We start from the raw sequence: 10,421 nt of genomic DNA, 5'->3' as shown, positions 1-10,421 counted from the left end.
AGGAGTCAAAGTAAAAGTAAAAGAAATAGGAGCCAGAGAGAATGAGATACATCCGTGGAGGTGAAAAAAAATACCAATTGGTGAAATTGTCTAATACAAATGCTTTTTTTTTCCATAAAAATGTGTGTCCTCAGTAAGCCCAGCTTTTGACCTGAATTAGAGAAATCAGTTGTTTACACAGCCCAAACCCACAGACTAATTACCCTCTTTGTTCTTTTAAACTTTCAGGCCTGGCTAAAGACCCCAAATCCTCAGAAATGAAAAACCTTTTAGAAAAAAAATAAATAAAAATTAAAAAAAAATTTAGAAACCTCTCAGGACAAACATTCAGAAGTAAGCTCAGAAAAGAAGGGGCTGTGGGATTAGGGGGCTGGGGTTTCATTGCTGGCATTCATGTGGCAAGTTGCTAATACTTGAGGGGGGCGAGGTGGTGGGACAGAAGGGAAGGGGCTTGTTTTATTTAAAAAATGACATTCCAGGCATTACCCCAAAGCTTTCCTTGTCTACCAAGTCTTTCTCCTTCAAAGCTGCCTTTTCCAACCTCAACGTGAGACAGGAATCCATCAGAATCCTAGAGGAGAACATAGGCAGTAACCTCTTCGATACCAGCCACAGCAACTTCTTTCAAGATATGTCTCCAAAGGCAAAGGAAACAAAAGCGAAGATAAACTTTTGGGACTTCATCAAAATCAAAAGCTTCTGCACAGCAAAGGAAACAGTCAACAAAACAAAGAGGCAACCCACAGAATGGGAGAAGATATTTGCAAATGACAGTACAGACAAAAGGTTGATATCCAGGATCTATAAAGAACTCCTCATTCTCAACACACACAAAACAATCATATAAAAAATGGGCAGAAGATATGAACAGACACTTTTCCAATGAAGACATACAAATGGCTATCAGACACATGAAAAAATGTTCATCATCACTAGCCATCAGGGAGATTCAAATTAAAACCACATTGAGATACCACCTTACACCAGTTATAATGGCCAAAATTGGCAAGACAGGAAACAGCATGTGTTGGAGAGGATGTGGAGAAAGGGGAACCCTCTTACACTGTTGGTGGGAATGCAAGTTGGTGCAGCCACTTTGGAAAACAGTGTGGAGATTCCTCAAGAAATTAAAAATAGAGCTTCCCTATGACCCTGCAATTGCACTACTGGGTATTTACCCCAAAGATACAGATGTAGTGAAAAGAAGGGCCATCTGTACCCCAATGTTTATAGCAGAAATGGCCACGGTCGCCAAACTGTGGAAAGAACCAAGATGCCCTTCAACGGATGAATGGATAAGGAAGATGTGGTCCATATACACTATGGAGTATTATGCCTCCTTCAGAAAGGATGAATACTCAACTTTTGTATCAACATGTACAGAACTGGAAGAAATTTTGCTGAGTGAAATAAGTCAAGCAGAGAGAGTCAATTATCATATGGTTTCACTTATTTGTGGAGCATAACAAATAGCGTGGAGGACAAGGGGAGATGGAGAGGAGAAGGGAGTTGAGGGAAATTGGAAGGGGAGGTGAACCATGAGAGACTATGGACTCTGAAAAACAATCTGAGGATTGTGAAGGGGCGGGGGGTGGGAGGTTGGGGGAGCCAGGTGAGGGGTGTTATGGAGGGCACATATTGCATGGAATACTGGGTGTGGTGCATAAACAATGAATTCTGTTAGGCTGAAAAGAAAAAAAAAAAAAGCTGCCTTTTCCAGAGACCAGCATTTTCCAGCCCTGTCCTTTCTTCCTTGAGAAAACCACAGCAACAGCATTTCAGCAAATCCTCACATCTTTGAAAGTCAGCCCCACGAGAGGACCCGAGTAATGGAACTATCGAGGCCTGGCCGAGAGGATTCATTCATTCTTCCCCGGTGTCTTGGTTGGGTTGTGCTACTCACTTACTCATTTAACAAATGGTGTTGTGCACTTTTGGTGGGCAGATTTGGGGTCAAATCTTTGAGATTCTGAAATTGAGTCCCTCAAAAAGTGTATCCCTATTTGTCATAGCAACAGCAGCCAAAAAACACATCGTGTTGGGGATATCTGAGTTTCTGATTCAACCCGCCATGACTTCCTCTCTGTTTCTTTAATTGGTTTCAAAGACATTGGCCAGATGGGTGAAATGATATTGGTAGTTTGTAGTACTTAGGTCTTCTGAGGAAAAAAACATTTAAATTTGTAAACTGATTTAAAACTTAAAGGAAATAAGTCTGTGGCTGACGCAGAAGTTAGAATATACTCTCCAACACCAGAAAATCAGAAAAATAAGACTTTGTGTATTACGTACAAAAGAGAAGAGTCTAAAAGACATGACTTGGAGGTGTCCAAATCAAAGATTAAGCAACATGAAAGGTGATAGGAAGTAGATAGTGCTGGCCAATGTCGTCACTCAGGCAATCTGGCAGAGAACTTAAAAATTCTCCTTGCCCTCATCTGATTAGAGGTACATGATATTCACGAACCCTTTGGCTTAACGCTGTGCCACAGAACACATGTATCTGATGTCTGTTCTATTTTATTTGCATTTTGTTCTGTTCCACAAACGATTTAGGCAGTTTACAAAGAAAAGACAAAATATAAGCTTAGAATACACTAGAAATCAGAGCAAGAAAAAAAGCAAAGACAAGAGTGAAGACATAACACAGAGCCAGGAGTGGGGTGAGGAAAAATGCAAAGTTTATGGTGCAGGTTGGTACACCTCCTTTCAAATGGCCACAAGCTGGGACCAGGAGTAAATCAAAAAAGGGAAACAGATGAGTGTTGAAAGAAAAGCAAGATCAACTGTTTGGGAAGATCAACTGCTTAGGAAATCACGATTTCCGGAACCAAAAAAAGATGGGCATTTGTCCTGAGGGCCTTTCCAAGGTAGCCCTCTGTGTAATGTACTAAGCCACAACCTTGATAGCGCTGCGGGTCTTACCATGCCCTCCAACAGCTCAGAATTCAGAACTGTGGATTTTTTTTTTTTCTGAAAGATTTTATTTATATATTTGACAGAGAGTGAGAGAGAGAGAGTGTGAGAGAGAACGAGATCAGGAACACAAACAAGGGGACTGAGAGAGGGAAAACAGGCTTCCCCCCACTGGCGGGAGCCCAATATGGAACTCAATCCCAGGAACCTGAGCTAAAGGCAGACACTTAACCACTGGGCCACCCAATAGCCCCACAAGTGTGGATCTTGGCATAAGATTTCGTTTCACTTTTTCTTGGTGTGTTGCCTGCTCCTGAAAACTGCACCCCAGGGGACAGCCTTATTCAACATGGACCTACTATGGTCCAGACAATGTTACCTTCCAGAATCTGCCCTATGCATTAAGTAGACAGTATAGAAAATGCCACCAGTGGCCCTGTTTTTCAACTCTCATGTTATAACCAACACCCATCCAAATAAGAGGGTCCATGTGGGCTAATAAAATTTTGTATGAAGCCAGATTACCTGCCACGGAATCTGGACATCGTACCTATGCAAAACCCAACCCTCGTCCTGCCTGGGGAGGGGACAGCACTCCGAGGCATACAGGTCAACTGGAGACTTGTCCCAGGACCAACTGACACACGATGGAGACAGGAATGGGTGGTTTGTCGTTAAATGGTAACAACTCTACATTCTATCCTTCAGATGTCTTTCCACTCTGGTCACATTAAACGTGTTTAAGTGATGCTGCGTGGAAGCTTCTTCACCATACAGGATAAAGAAGCTGTTCCCCTTAGCAGAAGCCTGGAGCTTGCCCAGGAAGGAGGGCACTTCGGGAGCAGCCTTGCTCATTCAAGGGCAATGAAAAGACAGGTTTCATCACCCGCGCCCTCGCGGGCTTGGGGAGTAGGGCAGGGAGGACGCGCCCTCTAGTGGCTGCTGTCAGAACGTCCCCCACGGGCGCGCTCTGACTCTGTGGGCGCTCCGGGATGAGACGCCTGGCATTAGCGGTTAACCAGAGCTTGCGGGAGGTCGCCTTCACGCCCTCCAGCCTGGCTGAGCCTTTCCCTGAGGGTGATCACAGAGGGGCCTGGGCTGATGACAGGCAGGAAAACCGGTTAGTAAAGGGACGGCAATACCTCCTTGTACAGGGCAGGGTCCCTTTGACGCAGGGTCCCCCTGCCACAGACCCCTGGGGTCCCGCATCCCTGTGGGCAATGTTTCTGTATAGCTAAGCCCCTCTCCTTTCGCTGCGGAAGTCCTGGGACGCCCTTGCCAGCCTGGATTCCCTCCGACTGCTTCTGCCCGCTGATGGTGACAGATTTTCCTTGTCCTCCACTGCTGCAGTGTTCCCGCACTACCTAGAGGAGCTCAGAATGGGGGTCTTCAGCCCTCCGACCTCAGGATGACCCCTCAACATTGCTGTGAATTTGATAGGTGTTTGCAAACAAGCCCTGGAATCATTTCTAGTATGATTTCCGTGAGAAAATGGATTCCAGTTTTTAAACAACCATCGTGTATACAATCCATTCATAAGATAAAGGCTTCCCTTGGCTACGTCTTGCTACTCCTGCCCAGCATCCCGCTAGCTCTCTTTCTCAGGTCAAGTTCAGGGCCCAGGTCTCTGAGAGTCCTATGTACAGGTCAAGGGTAGGGGCCCCTGGCCCGGTTTAGGCTGGGCCGCTTGTAGGATTTGGATCTGCCTGGGCAGGTCTGATGGACTGTGTGCCAGCCAGGGGCTGTGTGTAGTGGCCCCCCAGGGCACCCAGCAGGCACAGAGATGCACCAACCATCCAGAAACCAGGGTCCCTGACATTTGGGGGATCGTAGACCTCTTTTGAGAACCTGACAATAACTGTGGGAGTCTTCCCAGGAAATGCCTGTTTGTATACATCTCAGTTTCAGACGGCAGACCTCCCAGGCATCCCAGGGGCCTTTTAAATCGGGTTGAGAACCCCTGACTTGGGGAGGTGGGGAGGGTACGGGGGCTGGCGGGCTGGGAGAGAAGGCAGGGGGAGGGGATGGGGGCAGATGATGACAGAACTTCAAGCATTTGAAGAGGACTTAATTCTAATTTCTGCCTCAGCTCTGACCCTCAGCTCAGCCTCCCATGAGCTCATGGAGTCTGTGAGCAAAAAATCGGAAGCCAATTCCCTTAAGTGCTCAGCAAGGCCCTGAAGGCAGGCTGCCCGGCTTGGCCCCATATGGCTCTGGCACAATGAGGGCTCAGAGAGCAGAGCTGGCTTGGCCTCAGAGTGCCGGGGCCGAGTTGCCCATCTGGCAGGGGTGGGGGAGGGCCCCACATTATCTTGGGACACCACGGTGCCCACCGGCCCTGAGGGGGAGGGTCTTAAGTCACCTTGGAAGGAGTTGGCTTGGAAATTGGGTGTCACCAAACAATGTCTGGCTAGAGAGATAGCGAAGGCAGTGAGGAAGTGGGTCTTCCAGGACCTCCTCCAGGAAGTCCCCCGTCCCGAAATAATTCACTTGGGTTTGTAGGGGATTAGATGTCCGCCATTAACAGGCAGAGCAAGGAGCCAGCAACACAGGATTGTGCGGGGATCGGAAGTGGCATCGTGGGACTTACAACAGACACCCAGCACAGGTTCACCACGAACCGTGAAGCACTCTCATGTAGCAACGTAGTAATGGATTAAAGGCACACACAATCCTGCGTGATAGGTCCTATCATTATTCTCAACTTAAACTGAAAGCCATTGACACACAGAGAAGTTGAGCAATCTGCTAAAATCACACAGCCAAAAAGCGCAGAAGTGGGATTCAAGCCCCTGTAGTGTGGACCTGTGTTTTTTGTTTTTGTTTTTGTTTGTTTTTAATTCCTATCTGTGCTGACTCTTGGATTACTAGTGGTCAAGAACTTAAACGGTTGTATCAGATGGCTTTGAGTACATTCCCAGCTCCTCCTCTGAGCAGTGGTGTGAGCTCAGTAGTTTTCCTACCTCTTTGTGACTCAGTTTCCTCAACAGAGTAGACAATGACATCAGTCCTACCTCCTGGGGATGCATGAGGGTCAAGTGAGCCCGTCCTGGACAGGGTTTGTACTGACCTACAGAAAAGTGCTCAAGGTGATATGACATTTATAGGAACTCTTCAGACTCACACCATCCACAGACCTCAAAGCAGATTCTTTACAGTAATTTGCGCCCAGACTCCTCCAGCAGCCCAGCCCCGCCCAGCCCAACCCCATTACGCCTTGAGGTAGGAGGCCTGAGTCCAGCCATAGAGTTATGGAAACCAGGCGTGGTGTCTTTCCCATGGATTCCTTGCTGGGCACAGAGCCTTTCAGCTCTCCCAGTTGCCTGGATGCTCTGTCTTCAAAGAGCTCCGGGGCGAGATGCCTGCCCCAGCCCCTGCTCGTTCCTCCCAGCGCCTGAATTAATAAAGCTGTTGTTCTCCTCAGAGACCAGGCAGTGGGGGAGAAGGCTGAAGGTATGCTGTACGTCCGCCAGGCTGTCTGGCAAGCTGCAGGGAACCCAAGGAGGAAGGAAAGGCCGGCGGTTGGGTAGGTACGGCCCACCCGCCTTCCAGCAGCCTGGTGCGTGCACTCGTCACCCAACAGTTACCGGGTGTGTTGTTTGCTTTGTCAAAGGATTCCCTTCCCCTGGGTTTGGAAGCATTGCATTCATGCAAATTCCATCCATAGGGAACTCTTCTCTTACGGTTTTTATGTAAAGCCATTTGCACTCACAATCGGGGACACTGACTACCAGTTCCGCAAAAATGTTCCTGCAGGCGGATGAAAGTGGAAGCGAGAGTTCGGGTTCTGAAGCCAGTTGGGAAGGCGGCTTAGATGAAAGGTAGCGGCCCAGGGTAGGAGCCGTGTGGACAGCTCTGTGTGGGGGATGCAGGACTGTGGAGAAAGGAGGCTATTTTTTGGATTGGGTTTTCACCGATTGAAAAACGTCATGTTTTTAAATTACGGTTTATGTATTTGTTTTAAAACTTCCTGTGGAATACGGAGTCGCCCAATGTGATTTCCCTTCAGAAACCGAGTTCCTCAGACAGGACCCCAAATACTCGGAGGCCCGCAATGGAGGCTTTTTCTAAATGAGCTAAATGTCTATCTTTTCCTTTTCATTTCAGAATTCATTAATCTCGCCTCCTTAGAGGCTTCCACACCTCCCCGGCATGTCATGGCGTTAAGAGCAGGAGAATCCGGGCTTCTCATCTCAATGAACCCCCCCCAGCCCCCTCTCAGCCATGCTCATGTTAGCTGGGGCAGGAGCCACTTCTAAGAACCAAAAATAGTTGCTTCATCCCAGGCTTTTCTTTCTCTGTTTGTAGAATCAGAACTCAGCTCACTTAGGTTCTTTCACGGATGCCAGCATCTTTGCACTGTGAGAGGTTTTGTCCCCCAACCCCTGCAAATACACTTGTATGCAACTATTTTTCCTGACAAATGAGGTTTTGTTAAACAAGTTAATTTATTTAATGATAAGTGCACCAGGAAAGTTTATTTTCAAAAACTGTCCTGAAGTTAATACTTTTCATCTTGCTCTTTCTCTCTCTCTCTCTCATTCATTCATTCATTCATTCATTCATTCTTTTTTGTTTGCTCTTAAAAATCCACACATAGTGCTTATTATAGGCCAAGCAGTGGATGGGGAAATAGCACTAAACAAAACAGACGAGATTTCTGCTTTCCTAAAGCTTTGATTGTAGGACAATCATGTTTTTGACATGAGTGGCCTGATTGTAGTGTGTTTTGGTGAAGAGCATCTGGTTAGAGGTGGGGGTGGGGAGTGGGGGCTACCAGGAGTGGGCCCACTGGGCAGGACTTCTGGTGAGTCCAAAGACTAGAAGGGCCACGGACGCTGGAGCAGAGTGAGGTGAAGCCACCAGAGCGGCTAGCACTCTGGGTGCCTCGGTGAGTGCAAGCTGTCCCTGTGGAGACTTTGGGAAGCTATCTGAAGTCTTGAAACTAGGAAGAGACTTGATCTGATTTGTTTTGAAAGACCTTCTGTTGTCAAGAGTTTGCTGCAAAATAGTGTAGGGAGAGGGCAGCAGTGGGTTGGAGTGTAGTTGCCACAAGACTGGCCAGGTGATGGCTGGGGCCCGGGAATATTATGGGCCCTTTTGTTTTGTGTGTGCTTGAAAATGGCTATTAAAAAATTTATGAAAGAACTCTTTAAACAGCAAAAGAAACAAAATGGAAAAAAGAACACTTGAAACTGCAAATAGATGCAACAAAACAATAGCAAAATGCCCTCGGTAGCTGTTCTGTGGAAGACATTACACAGAGGGGCTGACTGGAGAAGGACACCCAGTGAGCGGACAGTTGCAATAGTAGTTCAGGGAAGGTGCAGCAGGGCCTGGCTCCAGAGGAGGGCGGGACTGTTTTGGAGCTGGGGCCAGTGGGACTGGTTGGAGGAAGGGTTGTGGGGAAGAAGGAGAGGAAAGGGGTCCAGGCAAAGTCACTATCTTCAAATGCACCTTTGCCACTAAGCAGGACTGTCATCCCCTGAACTGCATCAACTAACATATGAGTTGGAGAAAATGTATTAATCATGACTTTTAGCTTCTGATGCTTTGGTCCTCGGGGCCTGGCTGGCCCTGGAGGATGAGCCAGTTCCTAGAAACAGTCAACAGCTTGCCCATGAGCCTGCTTTTCAAACCCAAGCAAACCCAATCCGGAGCCCACACCCCAATCACCTCCCTGATCTGTCAGGCTCTCACACCCTGGACCACTGCTCCCCGATCCTAATGCATCACCCCAGGGCCAGTACCGGACAATTTGGGACAGACTGTGCTCCAGAGACCACCGAAGCGATTCAAAAGAACCAGTGCTAAGCCTACTTACACTGTGTTGCTCATACCTCCCTGTTTAAAACCCACAGTGTTTCCCTGGGAGGCCCTCCTCTTGGGAACCAAGAGGTACAGATCATCTTTCCAATGCGGGGTCTCCTGTTCTGCTGGCCGGGATGGTGATATCCCAAAATAGTAAGGCAACTTCCATTTTTAAACAGAGGACCACTTCCTGTTGCTGTTGGAGGGACCTGGACATTAGGATCTTTCCGAATAAGAAGGCTAGGATAGGCTAGGATACTGAGTGAGGGAGACCGGGTGGCACTGGGGCACTGTCACCTGCCAGGGCCTTACAGAGAAGGGCCCGGAAGAGTGAAGCAGAGGACAGGGGAAACAGAAGGAATCTGAAATGTCCTCCTGGTGCTCGTCAATAGGGCCACAACTTTTGCAGCTCTGTGGGAAGTCCCCTGGAGTTCGTCATGAACTTGGTTCTTCCAAGAGGGTGTGAGAGGGGGGTAATGTGAAGGCATGGGGGGTATTCTTTCCTATGGCCCGTGGCCTGCTGCTATGGCAGGGACCCTCATGTTCCCCTTGTGAGAGCTGTTGTCAGGAGAAGCTGCCCATTAAGGGTCCCATCTCCTGTCCACAATGCTGGACCCCATGTCACTGTGGGGCTGTGTGACTGTCCGGTGGTTGACTGGGTATAAGCTCTGTGTGTCACTGCTGACCAAGGCAGGTGTTCTGGTGTCTCTCCTGCTCTCCTGCCCAACCAAGTGTTGAAGATGAAGTATCACATGGCAGAAGGATGAGGACTGTTCAATCCAGAACATTCAGATCAATTTAAACTTCTGACTTTCGGGGTTATTCATACGGCAGTTAGCCTATTCCGACCCATGCAAATGCCTGCTCTGAGTGGACAAATGTCTCATGGGTAATCAAAATAATAAATAATCCCCAAATGATAGTTTAGTCCATAATTAGAACTCTGGTCTGACCAAGTCTTGAGTGGGATCAGTTAAAAAAAAGCAAATGACTCCTTGTTGGTTCCTAACCTGCTTGGTGGGGGTCGGGGGGCTTCCCAGGTGAAATCGGAAACTGTCTTCTGAGCACAGGGGGCAGCGAGAGACTGGCTGTGGGTCAGTAAGGACAGTTTTAGTAAGCAAAGGGAATGAACATTCGAGGCTTGTCTTGGACAGCAAGGTAAACAGATCCCTGTAGCTGCAAACCTTCAAAGTTTATCAAGAGGGTTCGCTGGGTCCAGACACCTGTCCTGTGCAGGGACGCTCATCACCACACCACTGTCTCAAGGCTGTGTCCCTGGGGCGGCCTCTGAGAGCAGGGAAGGCGGGTAGGGCCTATATTCCAAGGATGCGGCATGGGGTGAGGAACTCCCGAGCACCCAGGCCCAGCTCACAGGTCAACTGACAGTTTTGAGAACCTTCCCCACCCTTCCTTCTGCCCACTCCATACGTGTTGTTCACCAGCATCAGAATGACCCAAAGACCAAGCACAAGAAGGAGGGGGAGGAGAAATGAAAGGGCTTGGAAAACACACTTCAGTTGTTCCCTGAGAACTTCCCTTGGCCAATCCACAGAGGGAACTGAGCACAAGAAGGAAAACTGAATGCAGTGACCACCAAATCTGTCATCCATGTAGTCAGTAAACATTTCGTGAGCACCTATTCTGTCCAGACACTGTACTGGGTTTGGGCCTGTGGAAAATAAGTTAGACATGGT

Source organism: Mustela erminea, chromosome 15 (genome assembly GCF_009829155.1).
Source record: "Mustela erminea isolate mMusErm1 chromosome 15, mMusErm1.Pri, whole genome shotgun sequence".
In the NCBI taxonomy this organism is placed as follows: Eukaryota; Metazoa; Chordata; class Mammalia; order Carnivora; family Mustelidae; genus Mustela; species Mustela erminea.
Note: the sequence above shows the minus strand (reverse complement) of the source record.